The 26,391-nt window shown below is 42.4% G+C and overlaps 1 long non-coding RNA gene across 1 annotated transcript in view; it reads right to left on the bottom strand.

Moving 5' to 3' along the window:
- The window catches only part of LOC124551205, a 62,861-nt gene extending 45,495 nt beyond the window's left edge, over nt 1-17,366 (bottom strand). The window contains exon 1 of the long non-coding RNA XR_006967794.1: nt 17,232-17,366. This is a non-coding gene — a long non-coding RNA (uncharacterized LOC124551205). The remainder of the gene's footprint in view (nt 1-17,231) is intronic.
- Nucleotides 17,367-26,391: the final 9,025 nt, after the last annotated feature.

Genomic DNA, 26,391 nt, shown 5'->3' with positions numbered 1-26,391 from the left:
ACAGCACGGAATTGTTTACAAAGCGAAAAACGTAAGAAAATGGTTCAAATGGCTCTGAGCACTATGGGACTTGTCATCTGTGGTTATGTCCCCCAGAACTTAAAACTACTTAAACCTAACTAACCTAAGGACAGCACACACATCCATGCCCGAGGCAGGATTCGAACCTGCGACCGTAGCGGTCACGCGGTTCCAGACTGAAGCGCCTAGAACCGCAAGGCCACGCCGACCGGCGAAAAACGGTAAGGCCCTTCACCTCCCTTCATTCGACGCACCGCTACCAACATCTACAATTCAAGCAGCAGCTGACGACATGTAAACTGCACTTTAACCTTCCGAATACAAATAAATTGAATAACTATGAAACAATGAAATAAAACCATGACAGTTAACCTGTCTCGTTTTTCTTAACTGTATTGGCCACTGACAAGGGGAGGCCGCCAATTGTGAAATTCAGATTCGATTCATACTGCGCATAATAAAAGCTCATGCCCAGAGGTGTAATGTGGCAAAGCACTAAGATACACTTCTCAGCCGTTGTCGAGAAAACCGACAGTTAAAAGAAACCGTTGCGGTGAAATACTCTCTACGATTTACAATTTTCTACAGCGTTGTGGCGCAGCGGTAAACGCTCGGGTTTGTAATCCGAAAAGTGGCCGGATCGAATCTCGCGCCATGCAATTCTTTTTTTTAGTATTTGTTTTTTGTAATTCAAATGTTTATATATATACACACACACACACATATATATAATTCCCGGCATTCAGTTGCAATAATTATGCATATAAAAAGTTGTTGAAAGTCGTTTGTCGTGGAAAAACTGGCGGCTTCGAACATGATTATGTTTTCCGCAAACAAAGTTGTATTTCACAAATGTTATTCATTGTCTTCATAATGTTTACCACGTATAGTTAACGGAAGACGTAGAAACGATATTCCGAAACGATACGTATAGCGTAAGTCAAACGTTCGAATTAGAATAGAAACTTATAACATCGTCGAAAATCAGTGCGGGCGTGAGAGCTTTGGTACACCTTGTTAAACAAACGGAAAATGGAGGCGGTACAATTGGAGAGCGATCCGCCTTCACCAACATGCATAAGCAATTCATTAATTCGCGGCATGCAACTTTTTTTATTATTAGTTTTTTGTAATTCAAATATATATATATATATATATATATATATATATATATATATATATATATTTATATTTGAATTACAAAAAACTAATAATAAAAGAAAGTTGCATGCCGCGAGATTCGATCCGGCGACATTCAGATTACGAACCCAAGCGCTTACCGCTGCGCCACGACGCTGTAGAACATTAATAACCGTAGAGAGTATTTCACCGCAACGGTTTCTTTTAACTGTCGATTTTCTCGACAACGGCTGAGAAGTGCATCTTGGTGCTTTGCCACATTACACCTCTGGCCATGAGCTTTTATTATGCGCAGTATGAATCGAATCTGAATTTCACAATTGGCGGCCTCCCCTTGTGAGACGTACGTTCCAGCTTCACATATCCTACATTCCGCTTCAAATTCATTTCTCTCTTTCTTGAAAGCCGGATATTTCGTTTAGGCATACCCAAATATTTTACGTAACTCGCTTAAAAATTACACTCACAAATCATACGTGCGCTACAGGAAGCCACGCCAATACAAAGCGGAGATACGAAACGAAAATTTTAAATAATCGATATTTGCATTAGCTTATAGGTCGATCAACGATAACATCGACGATCCTGGTGCCGCCTACTAACACCGCCTTCGTGCGTGTTTATCATGATGGCTGTGCCAATAGTTAAAGTATTTAATAAAAGAGCAATAGAACGGGACGGATTGTAGATATAACTGTATTAGGCTCAACTTTGCGAAAACGCCGGACACTGTAAAAATCTGCCCGGACCCCGGACAAAGAGCTAAAAAGGAGGACATGTTCTGATTATTACGGACGTCTGGTCACCCTAGCAAGCTGCGTAGTGTTCCGTAGTGAAACATGCGTGTGTAACACGGTTAAAAAGTGCCGAGAAATGTTTCTCATAAATTCACAGAGATAACCGCCTTTGAAGATTTTCGAGGGACTATATTACATATAGTTGAGACACCAGCTCACATTGTATGTGAGCGTGATAGATTGATAATTTACTGCAATTTATAATTCCGTGGTTTAAATCTTTCCTGACTTCTTTTCTCGTTCAATTTGAAACACCTACACCTCGTAATTGTAAAATTCATCATCATGTTTTTATGAATAATGCACGTCTTCTTATTTCATACTGCACGCGAAATTCCTGTTTTCATTTCAAATATAAATTCGTAATTATCGATATTTTATGAAAGACACTTAATAGATAAAAGTTGCTTAAATAAAGAAAACATAACAGTTTAATTTTTGAAGGCAAAAATGAAAAACCAAATACTCTTTATTTGGACTACGTCCATTGTTTTATACCACAGATGTAGATGAGTGTTGTAGGAACATGGAAAACAATCTTTTTCACAGGACTGAGTACACTATACAAATGCGACTTTTTTACATTTCCCACTGTACAATATGAACCCAACAGAACTGATCTGGGGCCAAGTTAAGGGATTTGGTCCGAAAAATAAAGACTGTTGAGCTGCCTGACGTACTGGAAGTAACGCACGGAGCTTTTTCACATGTCAACTGCCGACGCTGGCGGGCTATAGAACGGCTCGTCATGAAGAGAAAATACGGCGCTTGGTTGACTTCGTGGATTCTGTTGTTGATAGGCTCGTTATCAACGTAGCAGGTGATACTTACAGAACTGAAATGTATTTCTCAGATTCGGATACGGAAGGAGCTAAGAAATTACCAGATTGTAATTAATATATTCAGTGGCTTCAGTATTCAACAGTACGGTCAAATCGCTGCAGTATGCTTTTGCATTTCACACAGCTCGCTCAGGAAAATTACCCTATGTTTAAATTAGAACTCTTGTTAGTAATTAGAATACTGTGCCAGGAGAGAACGAGTCCATTTTATGCTTTCCGTCTGGTCACCTAAGAAGCACGCGGTAATGCTGGACTTTTGCCAGATATTATTTAATTCTTTTTAAAAATTAAATGACTTTCGAAGCTGTATTGTTTCTTTCTTCGTCTCGTGAAATGCAACTGCTCACACCTTTGCAGGTTAGCTGGGCCGCTGGCTGCCCAGTGCTCTCAAAGGTTAATGCGCCTGTAATGCTGTTCTACGGCGTTATAGCTCAGTCTATGTGCGTGTAACACAGCATAAAACGTATACCTATGATCGCACTTGACTGTACTGGTCACAGCTTGGCTTCCGCTCCACGTGAAACGAAATCCAATGAGATTCAAGCAGACGCGGAAGAATACATGGCGGAATGTTTACATCAGGTTCATTCTCACGATGAACATTCTTATGATAAACCTGATCCAAACAAACACAAACACGATTATTGGTTAGCAGCCTAACTTCCGTACACTGGTGTTGTTCCGATCTTGAAAGTGGGTCCAGCTTATGTATTAGATATCTTATTACTGCGAAACTGTAAATGAAACTTTAAGACATTCTGATGTATTAACAGCCATCAAAGTTTATCTTAATCACACTTTGGCTACGTAATTTTTATTTTACAAATTTTTATAAATCGTATACAGCCACACACTCTCTGTAAGCGCTACTTATGCTCTGATTGTTCCGCTGTCGTGATCTCGAGGTAGCGTTCTCGCTTTCCGAGCACGGGGTCCCGGGTTCGATTACCGGCGGGGCAGGGATTTTCACCTGCCTTGTGATGGTTCAAATGGTTCTGAGCACTATGGGACTCAACTGCTGAGGTCATTAGTCCCCTAGAACTTAGAACTAGTTAAACCTAACTAACCTAAGGACATCACAAACATCCATGCCCGAGGCAGGATTCGAACCTGCGACCGTAGCGGTCTTGCGGTTCCAGACTGCAGCGCCTTTAACCGCACGGCCACTTCGGCCGGCCTGCCTTGTGATAACTGGCTGTTTGTGTTGTCCTCATCATTTCATCATCATTCATGAAAGTGGCGAGATTGGACTGAGCAAAGGTTGGGAATATGTACGGGCGCAGAGGATCGCTCAATTGAGCGCCCCACAAACCAAACATCATCATCATCTTATGAACCGCGAAAATGGATGACACTGCTTCGTAATGAAACACGCACACGGAACACCGTTAATGGCTAGAAACAAGTTGTTCTTAATGTTTTTCACAACATTACAGAGAAAAATCAGCTTGGACGTTTTTCGAGAAATACAATATTGTAATTGCAAGAGACTGAATTTTACTCCTTTCGTGGCGTAATCAGTAGCGTTGTAAGTTGATAACCGAGTGAAGTGGTGGGCGGCGGTTCCAAACCCGTTGTGATCTACAATTTCTTTTGTTTCAATGCCTAAATCATTTAAATACGAAATTTATCAAGAAAGATGCACGTCTTGTAGTTTCTAATTGCATATTACATTCATTGCAATTACACATTCTTAATTATCGATATATCATAAAATAAGGTTAAAGATTTTGAAGCTAAGAAAACATTACACAGTTAAATTTTTTGGAGAAAAAAAGATGGAAAACAATAATTTCCCCGCAGTCGAGCACACGGTACAAATGCTGCAGCTTTACAGTCGTCACCTTTAACACTGCGATCAGAATTGATCTGGAACCAAGTTAATGGATATATCACGAGAAATAACAAGGCATTTAAGCTGCTAACCTGACTGGAAGTAATGCACAAAGCTTTGTGACTCGTCCACTGCCGAGCGATGGTGAATTGCAGAACGGCACATCATAAAAGGGGAGGAGGAAACGTGGACTATTTGGTGGCTTGAGATTCTACTGCTGAGCGCCTCACAGCAGCACTGAAATGTACCGCATTCCTCGGAGTCCGATATGAAAGAAGTTCGGAGGTTACCAGACGACTGAGTGAAATCCCAGCAGTGCACTTTTACGCCGCACATAGTTCATGCAGAAAAATTACCCTTGTTAAAGTCACGAACTTTCATCACTCTCGTTTTTAATTACAGTACTACGTTAGCTAAGATCGAGAGCATCTTATGTTTTCCAGTAGATCACCTAAGAAGTGTCCGAGTTTTATAATTATATGCTTCTGTTCAAAAATTAAATGACATTCAAGGCTTCTCTGCTCGTCTCTTTCTGCGTCTTTATTACAACTGTTCACATCACTGCAGGTTAGCTGGAGCTGGACCAGGCAGCTGGCTAGTGCTTTCAAGTTAAATGCACCGGTAAAGCTGTTGCCCCGTATTATCTTGAGTCAATGTACGCATAACGCACAGCATAAAACGTATCCTCATTATCGTATTCGGCTGTACTCGGGACACCTTCACTTCTGCTCCACGTGAAATGAAATCCAATGAGGTTCCAGCAAACACGAAAGAATACACAGTATAATCAGAATGAGATTTTCACTCTGCAGCGGAGTGTGCGCTGATATGAAACCTCCTGGCAGATTAAAACTGTGTGCCGGACCGAGACTCGAACTCGGGACCTTTGCCTTTTCGCGGGCAAGCGCTCTACCATCTGAGGAAGTTTCATATCAGCGCACACTCCGCTGCAGAGTGAAAATCTCACTCTGGAAACATCCCCCAGGCTGTGGCTAAGCCATATCTCCGCAATATCCTTTCTTTCGGAAGTGCTAGTTCTGCAAGGTTCGCAGGAGAGCTTCTGTAAAGTTTGGAAGGTAGGAGACGAGGTAGTGGCAGAAGTAAATCTGTGAGGACGGGGCGTGATTCGTGCTTGGGTAGCTCAGATGGTAGAGCACTTGCCGCGAAAGGCAAAGGTCCCGAGTTTGAGTCCGGCACACAGTTTTAATCTGCTAGGAAGTTACCTTGAGGTTTATTCTTATGACGAACGGAGTATCATTCACTCACTGTATTATAAAATTAGATCGGACGTCAGTATATATTAAAGTTGTACTGCCGCGCGGGATTAGCCGAGCGGTCTCAGGCGCTGCAGTCATGGACTGTGCGGCTGGTTCCGGCGGAGGTTTGAGTCCTCCCTCGGGCATGGATGTGTGTGTTTCTCCTTAGGATAATTTAGGTTAAATAGTGTGTAAGCTTAGGGACTGATGACCTTAGCAGTTAAGTCCCATAAAATTTCACACACATTTGAACATTTTTGAAAGTTGTACTGACAGTAATCCTGCTTTGTGGGTTTCTGAATGAACTATAGAACATTAAGTTGTGAATTGTATCACACAGTAATCCACTTGAGCCGGGGTGAATCAAAGCACATCACCGTCGGTTGTGAGACTGTTGCATTTATTCATGTTTCTGAAATCTGTTGACCTTAAGTCATGTTTATCTGCGCTATAGGGCCACAACATATATCTGAAAATTCACGAAAAGCTATACCACTGATTTCCCAGATATTCACTTACATGTGAGATCTACGGCTGTGCGTGTAAGGCCCTTATGGATCTCAGCGCCACATATGTATTCTATTCCAGTTATCATGTTGGTAGACATTACTACTTTAGTTTAATCATTTCCACAAACGCCAGTTTGTGTTTGAAGTTAGTTGTTTATTGTGCGGGAATCGGCTTTCGTGAAAAGTGTAAACATGAGCTATGTTGAATCTATTTTAAATGCTAACAGAAAAGTAAAGCTGTGAGGGCGGGTCGCGAGTCGTGCTTGGGTAGCTCAGTCACTAGAGTACTTGTCTGCGAAAGGCAAAGGTCCGCAGTTTGAGTCCCGGTCCGGTACACAGTTTTGATCCGCGAGGAAGTTTCATATCGGCGCACACTCCGGTGCAGAGTGAAAATCTCATTTCGGGAAGTAAATTATCTGGGGAAGTTAGCCAGAAAGGGGCTAGGGCCTCTGACAACACATCCTGTGATTGGGAGAGTGACGAAATCGAATAAGAGTGACTGCGAATATTTAACAAGGGAAATCTACAGTTAGCACAAGTTGTTGGATGGGTACAGCGTAAGAATATCTGATTTGTAACCCGGAAGTGAATTCGTGAACTAATACATCTGTTAGGAATCTTGCACATTTGTCTGAAAAAAAAGGGAAAGCACGAAAATTCCCACTTACAAAAAAATGCGAAACGGAGAGTTGTGAAAGCTTACACATTATTTCGTTATTGCGCTAAACTGTGCTTAATTATGTACGAAATAAAAAAAATTCCGCAAAACCATTCTTTCTTTTGCCAGATATTATCATTATTATTACTGTTATTATTATTGGCATTGTAGTTGTATAAATCTGTTGATAAGCATAACTGTTGTACAGCTGATGCTATTAATTTCACACTCCAAAATGTATCTGAATCTACAAAATTCCGTACAGCCGGAATGTATACTCACGAGGCGCCACTGGCTGTGGTATTGCTTATTTTCCGGTAATAAACAGCATACTAGCGCAGAGATGTAGCGTCGCACGTTCTGTGTACAAAATAATCATGCTTTAAAGCACCTCGCTGGCTGTCAGAAGGACGCAACAGGATTTACTTACGAGCTGGTGCGCGCAGAGGTTCTCTCACGTTCTCTGGCGCTTTGGTACACTTCCCTGGACAAGAGAATAACAGAAAATACTCGCAAAACAAAACCTCGTGGGCAGTTGATGGCGTCATACGATTCGTAAATTCCGTGATTCGATCCCTCGTTGCTACGAGGATCATTCGATTAACATCAAAACGGGTGCACGTCAGCACATAGGCTCCAGGACCACTTCCCTGGACAAGAGAACAACATAAAATACTCGCAAAACAAATCCTCGTGGGCAGCTGATGACGTCGTACGATTCGTAAGTTCCATGATTCGATCCCTCGTTACTCCGAGGATCGTTCGATTAACATCGAAACGGGAGCACGTCAGCACATTGGCTCCAGGACCTGAATCAACCTTGGTTATGTACCAGACTGTGACACTTTAAAGGTGTGTGGACACATGCCCTGTGTACACAATGAGATTTTCACTCTGCAGCGCTGATATGAAACTTCCTGGCAGATTAAAACTGTGTGCCGGACCGAGACTCGAACTCGGGACCTTTTCCTTTCGCGGGCAAGTGCTCTACCAACTGAGCTACCCAAGCACGACTCACGCCCCGTCCTCACAGCTTTACTTCTGCCAGTACCTCGTCTCCTACCTTCCAAACTTAACAGAAGCTCTCCTTTCTTTCAGGAATGCTAGTTCTGATGATGATGATGTTTGGTTTGTGGGGCGCTCAACTGCGTGGTTATCAGCGCCCGTACAATTATCCAATCTTTGCTCAGTCCAATTTCGCCACTGTCCTGGATGATGATGAAATGATGAGGACAACACAAACACCCAGTCATCTCGAGGCAGGTGAAAATCCCTGACCCCGCCGGGAATCGAACCCGGGACCCCGTGCTCGGGAAGCGAGAACGCTACCGCGAGACCACGAGCGGCGGACTGCTAGTTCTGCAAGGTTCGCAGGAGAGCTTCTGTTAAGTTATCAAAAATTGATATCAACATTTCAGGTCAGAGCTATATATTAATATTCAGGATGAAAGAATATCAATGATAAGATACCCTGTAAACAACGCTGTCATCTGTGAAGCTGAAGAAGAACTGCAGGTCCTGTTAAATGGAATGAACAGTCCAGTGCGACCGATTCCAATGTTCCCGTGTTTGGAGTCCTTATCATGACAATAGAGATGTGACAAATTCAGAGACGAACTGCTGGTATCGTAAATGCATGTTTTCAAGAGGCACAAAAATGCATTTTGCTGACAATACATCCCGATGAAGTTGTCCAGCAACATTGTGGCCATACGAATTGTAGCCACAAGTACTGTAACATTACCGGCGACTAGTGCCCGGTAATGTTTGTAGCAATTCATTTCCGGGCCAGCAGTGTTTACAAAGGGACCACGCTACTGCCACAGAATGAAGGAACGCCAACATAGAGTGATAGCGGCTCTACTGCTTTTACGATAGGCGTTCAATAACTGATGCAAGAAATTTTTGTTTCTCGGCCTTGGTCGAAAAAATGTGGAACTTGTTGTGCGATACCGTGAAATACTCCTGCTTCTGTCTCTGTAGGTTCATGAAGTTCCGATGGTTAGTGGTCGATTGATCGTGACCGGGCCTAATATCTCACGAAATAAGCGTCAAACGAAAAAACTACAAAGAACGAAACTTGTCCAGCTTGAAGGGGGAAACCAGATGGCGCTATGGTTGGCCCGCTAGATGGCGCTGCCATAGGTTAAACGGATATCAACTGCGTTTTTTTCAATAGAAACCCTAATTTTTTTACTATAGCTTCGTGTAGTACGTAAAGAAACGTGAATGTTTTAGTTGGACCACTTTTTTCACTTTGTAATAGATGGCGCTGTAATAGTCACAAACACATGGCTCACAATTTTAGACGAACAGTTGGTAACAGGTAAGTTTTTTAAATTAAAATACAGAACGTAGGTACGTTTGAACATTTTATTTCGGTTGTTCCAGTGTGATACATGTACCTTTGTGTGAACTTACCATTTCTGAGAAGGCATGCTGTTACAGCGTGATTACCTGTAAATACCACATTAATGAAATAAATGCTCAAAATTATGTACGTCAACCTCAATGCATGTGGCAATACGTGTAACGACATTCCTCTCAATAGCGAGTAGTTCGCCTTCCGTAATATTCGCACATGCATTGACATTGCGCTGACGCATGTTGTCAGGCGTTGTCGGTGGATCACGATAGCAAATATCCTTCAACTTTCCCCACAGAAAGAAATCCGGAGAAGTCAAATCCGGCGAACGTGCGAGCCATGGTATAGTGCTTCGACGACCAATCGACCTGTCATGAAATATGCTATTCAATACCGCTTCAACCGCACGCGAGTTATGTGCCGGACATCCATCATGTTGGAAGTACATCGCCATTCTGTCATGCAGTGAAACATCTTGTAGTAACATCGGTAGAACATTAAGTAGGAAATCAGCATACATTGCACCATTTAGATTGCCATCGATAAAATGGGGGCCAATTATTCTTCCTCCCATAATGCCGCACCATACACTAACCCGCCAAGGTCGCTGATGTTCCACTTGTCGCAGCCATCGTCGATTTTCCGTTGCCCCATTGTGCATATTATGCCGGTTTACGTGACCGCTGTTGGTGAATGACGCTTCGTCGCTAAATAGAACGCGTGCAAAAAATCTGTCATCGTCCCGTAATTTCTCTTGTGCCCAGTGGCAGAACTGTACACGACGTTCAAATTCGTCGACATGCAATTCCTGGTGCATAGAATATGGTACAGGTGCAATCGATGTTGATGTACCGTTCTTAAAACCGACGTTTTTGAGATTCCCGATTCTCGCGCAGTTTGTCTGCTATTGATGTGCGGATTAGCCGCGACAGCAGCTAAAACACCTTCTTGGGCATCATCATTTGTTGCAGGTCGTGGTTGACGTTTCACATGTGGCTGAACACTTCCTGTTTCCTTAAATGTAACTATCCGGCGAACGGTCCGGATGTCGTCCAGAATACCGAGCAGCATACATAGCACACGCCCGTTGGGCATTTTGATCAGAATAGCCATACATCAACATGACATCGACCTTTTCCGCAATTAGCCAACGGTCCATTTTAACACGGGTAGTGTATCACGAAGCAAATACCGTCCGCACTGGTGGAATGTTACGTGATACCACGTACTTACACGTTTGTGACTATTACAGCGCCATCTATCACAACGCGAAAAAAGTGGTCCAACTAAAACATTCATGTATCTTTACGTACTACACGAATATGTAATAAAAAATGGGGGTTCCTACTTTTAAAAAACGCAGTTGATATCCGTTTGACGTATGGCAGCGTCATCTAGCGGGCCAACCATAGCGCCATCTGGTTTCCCCGTTCAAGCTAAACGAGTTTCGTTCTTTGTAGTTTTTTCGCTTGATGCTTATTTCGTGTGATATTTGGCCCGGTCACTATCAATGGACCACCCTGTATAGCCTTCAAAGTGACATCTGTAACAGATGTTCGTTCCAAGCAGAGAGCTATCATTGACTTGCTTTTGGCGGAAAACCAGAGCATCGCCGATGTACTTAGGCGCTTGCAGAACGTCTACAGGGATCTGGCAATGAACAAACGCACGGTTAGTCGTTGGGGCGAGGCATCTGACATCACTGCAAGGTCACACAAATCTGACCGATCTGCGTGACTCTTGGCATGTTGGAACGTGTGGACACTCTCATTCGAGGTGACAGACGGATTACAACCAAACACCTCGCTGCACAACTGGACGTCTCTGTTGGTAGAGCGGACACAACTGTCCACCAGCTGGGGTACTGAAAGGTATGTGCCCGTTGGGATCCACCCTACAGCCCTCATCTCGCACCTTCCAACCTCCATCTCTTTGCCCTAGTTGAGGATGCACTTTGTGGAAAGCAGTACGTGGATGATTGGGAGGATCTTGATGCATCAAGACATTGGCTCCGACGTCAACCAGTAGAGTTGTACTATGCGGGCATACAGGCCATGACAGTATGGTAGCGTAAAGCTGTCGCATTGAACTGAAATTACGTTAAAAATAGATTTTTATTTCCAAAAGTGTGCTGAATAACATGGAGTATTGGAATCCTGAATGAAAGCGACCTGCTTTCAGAAAAAAATTGTGTTGCGTTACTTATTGAACACTTCTCGTACACCATAAAAGGAATCAAGTCAGAAAGAACAAGAGAAATAGGGCTAAGTGAATACATTGCTTTTTGGGTTAGCGGAATGCCAAAAAATGCAAATCGTGAACTGATGCTGAATACAAATCATTCCCAGAATTTTACCAGAATGTGAAAACACAAATTACAATTGATACGAGAACTGCTAAAACCAGTACAAAAGTGAGAGACTGCATATCAGTTACAACCCGATTGCCGATCAGCCTTCGGTTTTTAGCTGCGGGTGGTTTGTACATAAGTTTAGTGTCATCAATAAGCCTCTCGGTACCAATAAGTGCGCAAAGCTTTGGTAGACGGACAACGATTTCATTACGGTTAAGTCTGAAATAAATTTTTTGTTTATATTTTCTTTATTCTCACAGCGCACGGAAAGACATGATACAGTTCACAAGAAAAATCAAGAGTGTTTCCGATTTCATCTGCAACAGCATGGCAGCCCTAATTTTCTGAGTGGGAGCTTTATATACATTACCTTGTACGTTCCACCGCCCTGATCATTAATGAGTCACGTTTATGAAAGTTATAGACTTCTCGTTTCACAACTTCTCTATTGCTGTACACAAAACACTCACCAGAAAAAACAATAACAAGTCGCGTACGTACGACCCGAACTTCCGAACAAAAGCCAAACAATATTGTACCAGCTCGGACATGTGACTGCTGTGCTATCGAGAGTGTTGCTAAACCAGCTTTTTCACAGCTAACTCTGGCTTCTTTTTAATATCATTTTGCTAGCAAATGAGTGACTTAGCTGCCGTCAGGAAGAAAGACTTTTTTCACCATCATCTGGCTTTCTTTCTAGTTTTTTCCGTGACTATAGGAGAGAATTAAAATCCATATTTATTAAAGGGAAATGCAGAAATAACAAGGCGCTGAGGAATGAAATAAACAGAAAGTGCAGGGAAGCTATGGCGAAATGCTTGCATGAAAAATGTAAAGAAATCGAAAAGACGTGATTGTTGGAAGGACTGACTCAGCATATAGGAAAAAACAAAATAACCTTCCGCGAAATTAAAAGAAAGGGTTTTAACATTAAGAGTGCAACGGGAATTCCACTGTTAAATGCAGAGAGCGGATAGGCGGAAAGAGTACATTGAAGGCCTAGGGGAAAGATTTGTCTGATATGATAGAAGAAGAAAGACGAGTCGATTTAGGAGAGATAGGGAATCCAGTATTACAAACAAATTTAAGAGAGCTTTGGAGGACTTAAGATCAAATAAGGCAGAAGTGTTAGGCAACATTCCATCAGAATTTCTAAAATCATTGGGGGAAGCGGCAACAAAGCAACTATTCACGTTGGTGTGGAGAATGTATGAGTCTGGTGACATACCATCTGACTTTCAGAAAAATATCATCCACATAATTCCGAAGACTGCAGGAGCTAACAAGGGCGAGAATTATCGTGCAATGAGCTTAACAGCTCATGCGTCCAAGTTACTGACAAGAATAATATACAGAAAAATGGGAAAGAAAATTGAGGATATGTTAAATGACGCTCATTTTGGCTTTAGGAAAGGTAAACGCACCAGAGAGGCAATTCTGGCGTTGTGGTTGATTATGGAAGCAAGACTAAAGAAAGAAATCCTATGAACGAGTCTTGACTTTTCTTTAGTCTTGCTTCTATTATCAACCGCAACGTCAGAATTGCCTCTTTGGTTCGATAATGTAAGATGGTGCAACATTTTCGAAATTCTGAGAAAAATAGGGGTAAGCTATAGGAAGAGACGAGTAATATACAATATGTAGAAGAACCAAGAGGGAAGAATAAGAGTGGACGACCAAGAAAAAAGTGCTCGGATTAAAAAGGATGTAAGACAGGGATGTAGTCTTTCGCCACTACTGTTCAATCTGTACATCGAATAAGCAATGATGGAAATAAAAGTTCAGGAGTGGAATTCGCTGATGATATTGCTATCCTGAGTGAAAGTGAAGAAGAATTACGTGATCTGCTGAATGGAATGAACAGTCTAATGAGTACAGAATATGGTCTGAGAGTAAACGAAATAAAGACGAAAGTAATGAGAAGTAGCAGAAATGATAACAGCGAGAAAATTAACATCAGGATTGATGGAGCAAGGAGAACATCAAAAGCAAACTAGCACTGGCAAAAGGGGCATTCCTAGCCAAGAGAAGACTACTAGTATCGAACCTAGTCAACTTCCTGGCAGATTAAAACTGTATGCCGGACCGAGACTTGAACTCGGAACCTTTGGAAAGGTCCCGAGTTCAAGCCTCGATCTGCCAGGAAGTTTCATATCCGCGCACACTAAGCTGCAGAGTGAAAATTTCATTCTGTAAACATCCCCCTGTGGCTAGGTCATGTCTCCGCAATATCCTTTCTTAGGAGTGTTCTACAAGGTCTGCAGGCGAGCTTCTGTGAAGTTAGGAAGGCAGGAAACGAGGTACTGGCGGAATTGAAGCTGTTAGGACGGGTTGGTAGCTTTCCCCCGAAAGGTAAAGGTCCCGATTTCGAGTTTCGAATTGGCACACAGTTTTAATCTGCCAGGAAGTTGCCTATGTTTGATAAATCGAACATAGGTGTTTAAGAACAAATTTCTGCGAATGTATATTTGGAGCACAGCATTGTATGGTAGTCAAACGTGGACTGTGGGAAAATCGAAACAGTAGACAATCGAAGCATTTGAGATGTGGTGCTACAGACGAATGTTGAAAATCAGGTGGACTGACAAGGTAAGGAATAAGGAGGTTCTGTGCAGAATCGGAAAAGAAAGGAATATGAGGGAAAACACTGATAAGGAGAAGGAACAGGATGATAAGACATCTGTTAAGACCGGAGGGAATGACTTCCATGGTACTAGAGGGAGCTGTAGAGGGCAAAAACTGTAGAGGAAGACAGAGATTGGAATACGTCAAGCAAATAATTGAGGACGTAGGTTGCAAGTGCTACTCTGAGATGAAGAGGTTCAATAGGCAGCAAGTCAGAGTTCTAAGACACGAGATTTCATTTAAGAATGAAGAGGTACATTAGATCAAATTAAGCAACTTATACAGCCTTTTAAATAGTGAAGTTACACAGCAGAGACTGACAAGTGCATATATTTGACATAGGTTCTATGGCAAACAGTAAGTGATGTTGCTATAATGAAAGCAAAAGAAATAAAAATCTTAAATGCAGCAAGGAAACATTGAAAAGAAAGGCTAGAATTTCATGTAAATAATGACGGAACTCTCAGAGAATATGATTCATTAAACAACAAAATTTGTAAATTTCTTCAATACGATATGCGAACGTACAGCAAACAAATGCTAAGAGAAATAATTGAAAATAACAAGTGTTTGAAAACAAAACACTAACTTTATACTACAAATGGCAAATGATTATTCTTCTAGGTCTCTATGTTAGTATATTTGCAGTTGAAGGAGTGAGTAAGAAACACAGGCACTGACAGCTAAAATGAAATTCCGCAAGTAATACGAAATGAGGTGTATAAAACAGTTCAAAATGTAAAGATAGGTAACATTCCTGAAGAATGATTAAAGCTGCAGGAAGACTGATACGTATAAGAGCAGTTCAAATAAGTTTTTACGGAATAGCTGTGACAGATACACTTCCCTAAAACTGGAACGATGCTGTAATTATTCTCCCTCAAAGAAAGGAGGCGATCAAAATAAAAAAAATTTAACAGACCTAGCACTCTCCAATCCACGAAGTACAAGGGAAAATTTGAGGCCGGCCGGTGTGGCCGTGCGGTTCTAGGCGCTTCAGTTTGGAACCGCGTGACCGCTACGGTCGCAGGTTCCAATCCTGCCTCGGGCATGGATGTGTGTGATGTCCTTAGGTTAGTTAGGTTTAAGTAGTTCTAAGTTCTAGGGGACTGATGACCTCAGAAGTTAAGTCCTATAGTGCTCAGAGCCATTTGAACCATTTTGAAAATTTGAGACCTCTAAGAAATACAGAAATTTGTAAATTTAAAAGCAACTCTGAAACGTACCGGAATATAGAAAATGTAACAAGGGCAATCATGAATGGATTAATCATTTACGAGCATTTAAACAGAACAGTTTACAATAAGATAATAAAAGGCATCTTTAAGTACCTCTGAAAAAATAGACAACCTAGATCATATAAATCGAAAATATACATCACCACGTATACTACAATACAAGAGAAGAAACAAAATGAATCATTTCAAAACGTAATGAGTTAAAAGCATAAATTTTCTTGGGTGGAAACGGTAATAGGAAGTAACTGGAGTAGAAGACACAGCGAAATGATAACAGAATTTTCAGTGAAAAGAAAGTAAAAAATCATCCAGATGTAAAATTGGTTCGTAATTCTCGGATAATTGAAACAAAAAAACCTAACATTTCAAAGGCATCAAAATCAGTATGCTGAAAATACACTTTTTAGTAATAAAACAAACACGAAAACCAGCTGATAGTTTGGTAACACAGTGCGTAGCTGAGTATTAACAAAATAGAGGTAATTCGGAAAAAATGAGCTAAAAACGTAAACAAAACACGGATAATATGGATGTGCCGAATTTTCACATTAGTCGATATTTATAATGCGTCCAACTTCTGCACAATGTAGATAAAACACTGCTGGAAAATCGGTACCCTGGCGAAAAACCCAGCGAAATCTAAATGGAAAGAACACACTGCGAAGTGAACGAAAAAGAACGAGGATAGCGCAGTAAAACATTACAACAGTCAGATAAGTGAATTTTTTTCGGATCTGTAAATTATGATACATTTTTTTTTAAACTAAGGGCGGTCTTCTCACCCAATAATAGGAAACTTACATACTGTGAATAAAATGCAGTTTAGTGCTTACATATAACGTACTAAAACAAGTACTTATACATGCTATAAAAAATTGTTTCCAGAAAGCATGGATACAGCATATTTTACGCTTCTTCGCAGAACTGTCCCAGAATATTACATCATATTCAGTAGAAACAAGCACGTAAATTTCCCACACTTTCGTCTATAAAATAACGGCCATGGATAGGAAAAAGCAATCGAAGTTACAACCGGCGGTTGTAATTATTTTACTGCTAGCTTGGATAGCAACGAAACTAAACAAAGAGTAAACCACAGCATCAGAACAACGCATTTCACTTTATTTTCCTAAAACTTGAGAATGAAGACTTGAATTCTGAAGGAACTTTGCAATGGTTATTTACAAATCCGCCATTATCTGTACAGAAGGATACATTTGTAATTACAAGATTACGCCTGTTTACATCACGGTTGTAGCCTAAATAATACAGAAGCTGACAGGTCGTAAACCTCGCTTCTAAAATGTCCTATGCACGAAGAAACGCACTTGATAATTACAATTAACCCCCGAAATGCGCCATGCAGAAAACCAATAAAGGAATATCGTTGCTGGCAATAGCAAATATTATTTTATAGCAAACAAAACTAATAATTCACGACGATGGGTGGAAGTGCTCCTCTGAGATGATGGATATAGCAAACAAAAGCAAGATGAAAGGCCACACGAAACCAGCTGGAGAACTGGACGACTAAAAACAAAACAAAAAAAATGTATCTTTCGATATACTATATCTACGTGAGAGAAGCGTTACCTCTACGACCGTTCTGCTGCGGCAACACTCTACCGATGGACTGAAAACGGTGCCAGATCTGTTCTTGCGTGCCCGTTACAACACGTCTTACCGTTTCCCTTAGCACACAGAAAGAGACCCAACGCTGCAGCTGCGAGGCAGTTGAAAGTGCTGAGCGCAGCAACGGGGATTCCCCTGTCGGTTCTGCGCACTTCTAAGTGGCAAAGGGGCAACTGTATAATTCCCGAACTGACTGTATCGCATACAAGCAGTAATAACCTATGTCTGTTTCTGCTGGAATTCATTAGTTGTTTTCTTTGTAAGTACATACCAATAAATAAAGCTCTTTGCAAGACGTAGTAGTTTGATCCGGACCCGTGTGCCGCGCTGTCGTCGCCTTTACTTTTCACTTCGACTACTAGAGGACCCTAGCGTATCCATCCTTCTGTGGCATCAGTTCTGTTGATCCACGCGTTCAGTTCTTCCCTGTCCAAGCGCCGACGTCAGCCGTAACATTCAAGGCTGCAGTATTACGACACTGTCTTATTTTTCTTCCTAAATTTAGATCTTTAGAGCTACCGAGAACGCACTTCGTGAGATTCGCAACAGTTATCTACATCTACATGCATACCCAAAACACCGTGAAGCCCATGGCAGAGGATATTTAGAATTGGGCCACATGTAGTGCTCTCTTCCTGTTACAATTGCGTATGCACCGCAATACGAATGACTGCTAAAATGACTTGAAACTGATTCCCGAAACTTCGTAAGTAGGCTTTCGTAGGATATTTGCTTCTATTTTCAAGCATCTGCCAATTCTGGTTTTTCAGCATTTCCGTGATGCCTTCACTTTAGTCCAATAGGTCTGTGTCCATTTGTTCTGTTCTTTTTTCAATACAATTTCTGTTAATATTTTTCTCAGTTGCAGATATTCGCCTGTCGGCCGCTGTGGCTGGTTTTTCAGCATTTCCATCATGACTTCACTATCGTCCAATAAGTCTGTGTCCATTTGTGCTGTTCCTTTTTCAACACCATTTCTGTTAATATTTTTCTCAGTTGCAGATTTTCGCCTGCCGGCCGTTGTGGCCGAGAGGTTCTAGGCGCTTTAGTCCGGAACTACGCTGCTGCTACAGTCCCAGGTTCGAATCCTGTCTCGGGCATGGATGTGTGAGATGTCCTTAGGTTAGTTAGGTTTAAGTAGTTCTAAGTTCTAGGGGACTGATGACCTCAGATGTTAAGTCCCATAGTGCTGAGAGCCTTTTTTTTTTTTTTCAGATATACGCCTGATCAAATATTTTGTGTTAATACATTCAGTATCCCCTGTTAGTCTTATGTGGTATGATCTGGGACTCCTCTCCCCCCCCCCCCTCTCCCCCGCCCACTTATAACACCATCGCCTGTTACCTTTTTTTTGGCAAATTTTATAAATTAGTAATTTTAATAAACAATTTTGGAACAGTGATCAAAAATTTTACAAAATTTTTCTTTCAAAAATTCAGTCTTGATCACACCACGTATGCTTCAAGAACATATGTGACCGGTTTCGGTCATATCACATGGCCATCATCAGACCCATGGCAACCTTCGAAGATGGTAGGTGGAGCGCTCTTATCAGCTGCTCTGTTGACACCACAGCAGCTATTGACGATAAAATCTACACTGTTAATATTTTGATTAACACGTATATCGTTCAAATACTGAGAATAGCATACAAAAAGGGGGGATAAAAGAAAAGGATCATCATAGATTCTTTATCAAACTGTTGTTGTTCTTGTCGTGGTCTTCAGTCCTGAGATTGGTTTGATGCAGCTCTCGATGCTACTCTATCCTGTGCAAGCTTCTTCATCTCCCAGTACCTACTGCAACCTACATCCTTCCGAATCTGTTTAGTGTATTCATCTCTTGGTCTCCCTCTACGATTTTTACCCTCCACGCTGCCCTCCAATACTAAATTGGTGATCCCTCGATGTCTCAGAACATGTCCTACCAACCTATCCCTTCTTCTAGTCAAGTTGTGCCACAAGCTCCTCTTCTTCCCAATTCTGTTCAATACCTCCTCATTAGTTATGTGATAAAACCCATCTAATCTTTAGCATTGTTCTGTAGCACCACATTTCGAAAGCTTCTATTCTCTTCTTGTCTAAGCTATTTATCGTCCACGTTTCACTTCCATACACTCCATACAAATACTTTCATAAACGACAACCTGACACTTAAATCTATACTCGATGTTAACAAATTTCTCTTCTTCAGAAACGATTTCCTTGCCATTGCCAGTCTACATTTTATATCTTCTCTACGTCGACCATCATCAGTTATTTTGCTCCCCAAATAGCAAAACTCCTTTACTACTTTAAGCGTCTCATTTCCTAATCTAATTCCTTCAGCATCACCCGACTTAATTCGACTACATTCCATTATCCTCGTTTTGCTTTTGTTGATGTTCATCTTATACCCTCCTTTCAAGACACTGTCCATTCCGTTCAACTGCTCTTCCAAGTCCTTTGCTGTCGCTGACAGAATTACAATGTCACCGGCGAACCTCAAAATTTTTATTTCTTCTCCATGGATTTTAATACCTACTCCGAATTTTTCTTTTGTTTCCTTCACTGCTTGCTCAATATACAGATTGAATAACATTGGGGATAGGCTACAACACTGCCTCACTCCCTTCCCAACCACTGCTTCCCTTTCATGCCCCTCGACTCTTATAACTGCCATCTGGTTTCTGTACAAATTGTAAATAGCCTTTCGCTCCCTGCATTCTACCCCTGCCACCTTCAGAATTTGAAGGAGAGTATTCCAGTCAACATTGTCAAAAGCTTTCTCTAAGTCTACAAATGCTAGAATCGTAGGTTTGCCTTTCCTTAATCTAGCTTCTAAAATAAGTCGTAGGGTCAGTATTGCCTCACGTCTTCCAATATTTCTACGGAATCCAAACTGATCTTCCCCGAGCTCGGCTTCTACTAGTTTTTCCATTCGTCTGTAAAGAATTTGAGTTAGTATTTTGCAGCCGTGACTTATTAAACTGATAGTTCGGTAATTTTCACATCTGTCAGCACCTGCTTTCTTCGGGATTGGAATTATTATATTCTTCTTGAACTCTGAGGGTATTTCGCCTGTCTCATACATCTTGCTCACCAGATGGTAGAGTTTTGTCAGGACTGGCTCTCCCAAGGCCGTCAGTAGTTCTAATTGAATGTTGTCTACTCCCGGGGCCTTGTTTCGACTCAGGTCTTTCAGTGCTCTGTGAAACTCTTCACGCAGTATCATATCTCCCATTTCATCTTCATCTACATCCGCTTCCATTTCCATAATATTGTCCTCAAGTACATCGCCCTTGTATAGACCCTCTATATACTCATTCCACCTTTCTGCTTTCCCATCTTTGCTTAGAACTGGGTTTCCATCTGAGTTCTTGATATTCATACAAGTGGTTCTCTTTTCTCCAAAAGTCTCTCTAATTTTCCTGTAGGCAGTATCTATCTTAACCCTAGTGAGATAAGCCTCTACATCCCTACATTTGTCCTCTAGCCATCCCTGCTTAGCCATTTTGCACTTCCTGTCGATCTCATTTTTGAGACGTTTGTATTCCTTTTTGCCTGTTTCACTTACTGCATTTTTATATTTTCTCCTTTCATCAATTAAATTCAATATATCTTCTGTTACCGAAGGATTTCTACTAGCCCTCGTCTTTTTACCTACTTGATCCTCTGCTGCCTTCACTACTTCATCCCTCAAAGCTACCCATTTTTCTTCTACTGTATTTCTTTCCCCCATTCCTGTCAATTGTTCCCTTATGCTCTCCCTGAAACTCTGTACAACCTCTGGTTCTTCCAGTTTACCCAGGTCCCATCTCCTTAAATTCCCACCTTTTTGCAGTTTCTTCAGTTTTAATCTACAGGTCATAACCAATAGATTGTGGTCAGGGTCCACATCTGCCCCTGGAAATGTCTTACAATTTAAAACCTGGTTCCTAAATCTCTGTCTTACCATTATATAATCTATCTGAATCCTTTTAGTATCTCCAGGCTTCTTCCATGTATACAACCTTCTTTTATGATTCTTGAACCAAGTGTTAGCTATGGTTAAGTTGTGCTCTGTGGAAAATTCTATCAGGCAGCTTCCTCTTTCATTTCTTAGTCCCAATCCCTATTCACCTACTAGATTTGCTTCTCTCCCTTTTCCTACTCTCGAATTCCAGTCACCCATGACTATTAAATTTTCGTCTCCCTTTACAATCTGAATAATTTCTTTTATTTCATCATAAATGTCTTCAATTTCTTCGTCATCTGCAGAGCTAGTTGGCATATAAACTTGTGCTACTGTAGTAGGTGTGGGCTTCGTATCTATCTTGGCCACAATAATGCGTTCACTATGCTGTTTGTAGTAGCTTACCCGCATTCCTATTTTCCTATTCATTATTAAACCTACTCCTGCATTACCTCTACTTGATTTTGTGTTTATAAACCTGTACTCACCTGACCAGAAGTCTTGTTCCTCTTGCCACTGAACTTCACTAATTCCCACTATATCTAACTTTAACCTATCCATTTCCCTTTTTAAATTTTCTGATTATGGATCTGACATTCCATGCTTCGATCCGTAGAACGCCAGTTTTCTTTCTCCTGATAACGACGTCCCCCTTAGTAGTCCCCGCCCAGAGATCCGAATGGGGGACTATTTTACCTCCGGAATATTTTACCAAAGAGGACGCCATCGTTATTTAACCATACAGTACAGCTGCATGCCCTCGGGAAAAATTACGGCTGTAGTTTCCCCTTGCTTTCAGCCGTTTGCAGTACCAGCACAGCAAGGCCGTTTTGGTTATTGTTACAAGGCCAGATCAGTCAATCATCCAGACTGTTGCCCCTGCAACTACTGAAAAGGCTGCTGCCCCTCTTCAGGAACCACACGTTTGTCTGGACTCTCAACAGATACCCCTCCGTTGTGGTTGCACCTACGGTACGGCATATCTGTATCTCTAAGGCACGCACGCCTCCCCACCAATGGCAAGGTCCATGGTTCTTTGGGGAGGGGGGGGGGGGGGGCACGAGGCAGAGAAACACAATAAAACGAAGACACGAAGGAAGACAAGTACGCCGATTTGTCGAAAGTTGTCGTCAGCGTCACGATTGCTGAACTGAACAGAAGTTAATCTTGGATGATATATCGGTGTGCGTGTGTTGTAGGGGCAAACAATCAATTACAGAAAGAACAATAAAATCTGAATCAACAGATAAAAAAAAATTACTCCAGCGTAAGTTATTTCTGGAGTTACGTCGGACCGTTGTTAATAACTTGACGTAGCAGCGGAGTAGTAGACAGCAAAATTTCGTCCTCGCTATGTATGATGTGAAAAACAACGGTAATGATCAAATCAAGAATCAAGATTTTATTTCATCACGGAACTAACCGGGCATACAAATAAAAATAAACGATTGCAGTTTACCAGTTCGCACACGCTGAGAAGAATGTTGCGGGCAGATAACAGAATATTTCTAAACCACGCGAGGTGTTGTGTTCTTACGAGAGTTGCACGTGCTGCTCCACGTCATGCCGACGGGGACCGACATCGTTACGGGTCGCGTCTCCTCCCGGCGGGTGAAGAAAGAGGGAGGGGACTTTACACTAGGTCCACTGTTTCCGATGTGATACTGAACTGGAAACGTGTAGGGACACGTACAGCAGAAAACCGTACAGGCCGATCTCGTCTGTGTGAGAGAACTTGACTTTCATGGTCGAGCGGCTGCTCATAAGCCACACATCACGCCGGTAAATGTCGAACGACGCTTCTACATCTACATCTACGTTATTTCTCTGCTATTCACAACGAAGTGCCTGGCAGAGGGTTCAATGAACTACCTTCATGCTGTCTCTCTGCCGTTCCACTCACGAACACTTCAATTTTTCTGTGCGAGCCCTGATTTCTCTTATTTCAACGTGAAGAACATTTCTCCCTATGTAGGTGGGTGGCAACAATGTTTTCGCAATCGGAGGAGAAAATTGGTAATTGAAATTTCATGAGAAGATTCCGTCGCAACCAAGAACGCCTTTGTTTTAATGATTGCCACTCCAGTTCATGTATCATGTCTGTGACACCATCTCCCCTGTTTCGCGATAGTACAAAACGTGCTGCACTTCTTTGTTCTGCCAATGAATCGCAGTCTTTGGTTTGCTCCACCCACAATATTATCTGTGTGATCGTTACAATTTAGGCTATTTGTAATTGTAATCCCTAAGTATTTTGTTGAATTTACAGCCATCAGATTTGTGTGACTTACCGCGTAATCGAAATGTAGCTGATTTCTTTTAGTACTCATGTGAATAACTTCAGAATTTTCCTTATTCAGAGTCAATTGCCACTTTTCGCTTCATACAGATATCTTATCTAAATCAGTTTGCGAGTCGTTTTGATCGTCTGATGACTTTACAAGACGGTAAATGACAGCATCATCTGCAAACAATCCAAGACGACTACTCAGATTGCCTCCTATGTCGTTAATATACACTCCTGGAAATTGAAATAAGAACACCATGAATTCATTGTCCCAGGAAGGGGAAACTTTATTGACACATTCCTGGGGTCAGATACATCACATGATCACACTGACAGAACCACAGGCACATAGACACAGGCAACAGAGCATGCACAATGTCGGCACTAGTACAGTGTATATCCACCTTTCGCAGCAATGCAGGCTGCTATTCTCCCATGGAGACGATCGTAGAGATGCTGGATGTAGTCCTGTGGAACGGCTTGCCATGCCATTTCCACCTGGCGCCTCAGTTGGACCAGCGTTCGTGCTGGACGTGCAGACCGCGTGAGACGACGCTTCATCCAGTCCCAAACATGCTCAATGGGGGACAGATCCGGAGATCTTGCTGGCCAGGGTAGTTGACTTACACCTTCTAGAGCACGTTGGGTGGCACGGGATACATGCGGACGTGCATTGTCCTGTTGGAACAGCAAGTTCCCTTGCCGGTCTAGGAATGGTAGACCGATGGGTTCGATGACGGTTTGGATGTACCGTGCACTATTCAGTGTCCCCTCGACGATCACCAGTGGTGTACGGCCAGTGTAGGAGATCGCTCCCCACACCATGATGCCGGGTGTTGGCCCTGTGTGCCTCGGTCGTATGCAGTCCTGATTGTGGCGCTCACCTGCACGGCGCCAAACACGCATACGACCATCATTGGCACCAAGGCAGAAGCGACTCTCATCACTGAAGACGACACGTCTCCATTCGTCCCTCCATTCACGCCTGTCGCGACACCACTGGAGGCGGGCTGCACAATGTTGGGGCGTGAGCGGAAGACGGCCTAACGGTGTGCGGGACCGTAGCCCAGCTTCATGGAGAGGGTTGCGAATGGTCCTCGCCGATACCCCAGGAGCAACAGTGTCCCTAATTTGCTGGGAAGTGGCGGTGCGGTCCCCTACGGCACTGCGTAGGATCCTACGGTCTTGGCGTGCATCCGTGCGTCGCTGCGGTCCGGTCCCAGGTCGACGGGCACGTGCACCTTCCGCCGACCACTGGCGACAACATCGATGTACTGTGGAGACCTCACGCCCCACGTGTTGAGCAATTCGGCGGTACGTCCACCCGGCCTCCCGCATGCCCACTACACGCCCTCGCTCAAAGTCCGTCAACTGCACATACGGTTCACGTCCACGCTGTCGCGGCATGCTACCAGTGTTAAAGACTGCGATGGAGCTCCGTATGCCACGGCAAACTGGCTGACACTGACGGCGGCGGTGCACAAATGCTGCGCAGCTAGCGCCATTCGACGGCCAACACCGCGGTTCCTGGTGTGTCCGCTGTGCCGTGCGTGTGATCATTGCTTGTACAGCCTCTCGCAGTATCCGGAGCAAGTATGGTGGGTCTGACACACCGGTGTCAATCTGTTCTTTTTTCCATTTCCAGGAGTGTAGATCAGGAACAATAGAGGGCCTATAAATTTCCTTGGTGAACGTTGGATATTACTTCTGGTATACTCGATGACTTTCCGTCTGTTACTACGAACTGTGACTTTTCTGTCGGGATATCACGAATCTAGTCGCACAACTGAGGCGATACTGCGTGGGCACTCAGTTTGGTTAGAAGACGCTTGTGAGGAACGGTGTCGAAAGCCTTCTGGAAATTAAAAAATAGGGAATCAATTTGACATCCCCTGTCGATAGCACTTATTACTTCATGAGTATAAAGAGCTAGTTGTGTTTCACAAGAACGATATTTTCTGAAACCATGCTGACTATATGTCAATAAATCGTCTCTTTCGAGGTACTTAATAATGTTCGAATACGTATATGTTCCAAAACCCTACTGCAAATCGACGTTAGTGATATAAGCCTGTAATTCAGCTGATTACTTCCCTTTATGGGTATTGGTGTGACTTGAGCAATTCTCCAGTGTTTAGGTACGGATCTTTCTGTGAGCGAATGGTTGTATATAATTGCTAAATATGGAGCTATTTTATCAGCATACTCTGAGAGAAACCAGACTGGTATACAATCTGGACCGGAGGCCTTGCCTTTATTAAGTGATTTAAGCTGCTTCGTTACACCGAGGATATCTACTTCAATGTTTCTCATCTTGGCAGTTGTTCTTGATTGGAATTCAGGAATATTTACTTCGTCTTCTTTGGTGAAGGAGTTTCGGAAAACCGTGTTTAATAACTCTGATTTAGCGGCACTGTCACCAGTGACTTCACCGTTGTTATCGCGCAGTGAAGGTACTGATTGCGTCTTGCCACAGGTATGCTTTATGTATGACCAGAATCTCTTTGGGTTTTCTGCCAGATTTCGAGACAGAGTTTCGTTGTGGAAATTATTAAAAGCATCTCGCTTTGAAGTACGTGCCATATTCGAACTTCTGTAAAACTTTGCCAATCTTGGGGATTTTGCGTTCTTTTAAATCTGGCATGCTTTTTTCGTTGCTTCCGCAACAACGATCTGTCCAGTTTTGTGTACCATGGGGGATCAGTCGTTAAGAGCATTTTTATCAGCTTCTTTAAATAGATATATTTTGTATTTCTTTTTGATAGTTGTAGGTATTACGGTATTCAGCCTAGTAGCAACTGCCTTGTGGTCGCTAATCTCTGTATTCGTCACAATACTATTTGTCCAGGATTATTTGTTACTAAAAGGTCAAGTATGCTTTCGCAACCATTTACGCTTCGA

Source organism: Schistocerca americana, chromosome 9 (genome assembly GCF_021461395.2).
Source record: "Schistocerca americana isolate TAMUIC-IGC-003095 chromosome 9, iqSchAmer2.1, whole genome shotgun sequence".
In the NCBI taxonomy this organism is placed as follows: Eukaryota; Metazoa; Arthropoda; class Insecta; order Orthoptera; family Acrididae; genus Schistocerca; species Schistocerca americana.
This window is presented reverse-complemented; position numbering and strand designations above follow the sequence as displayed.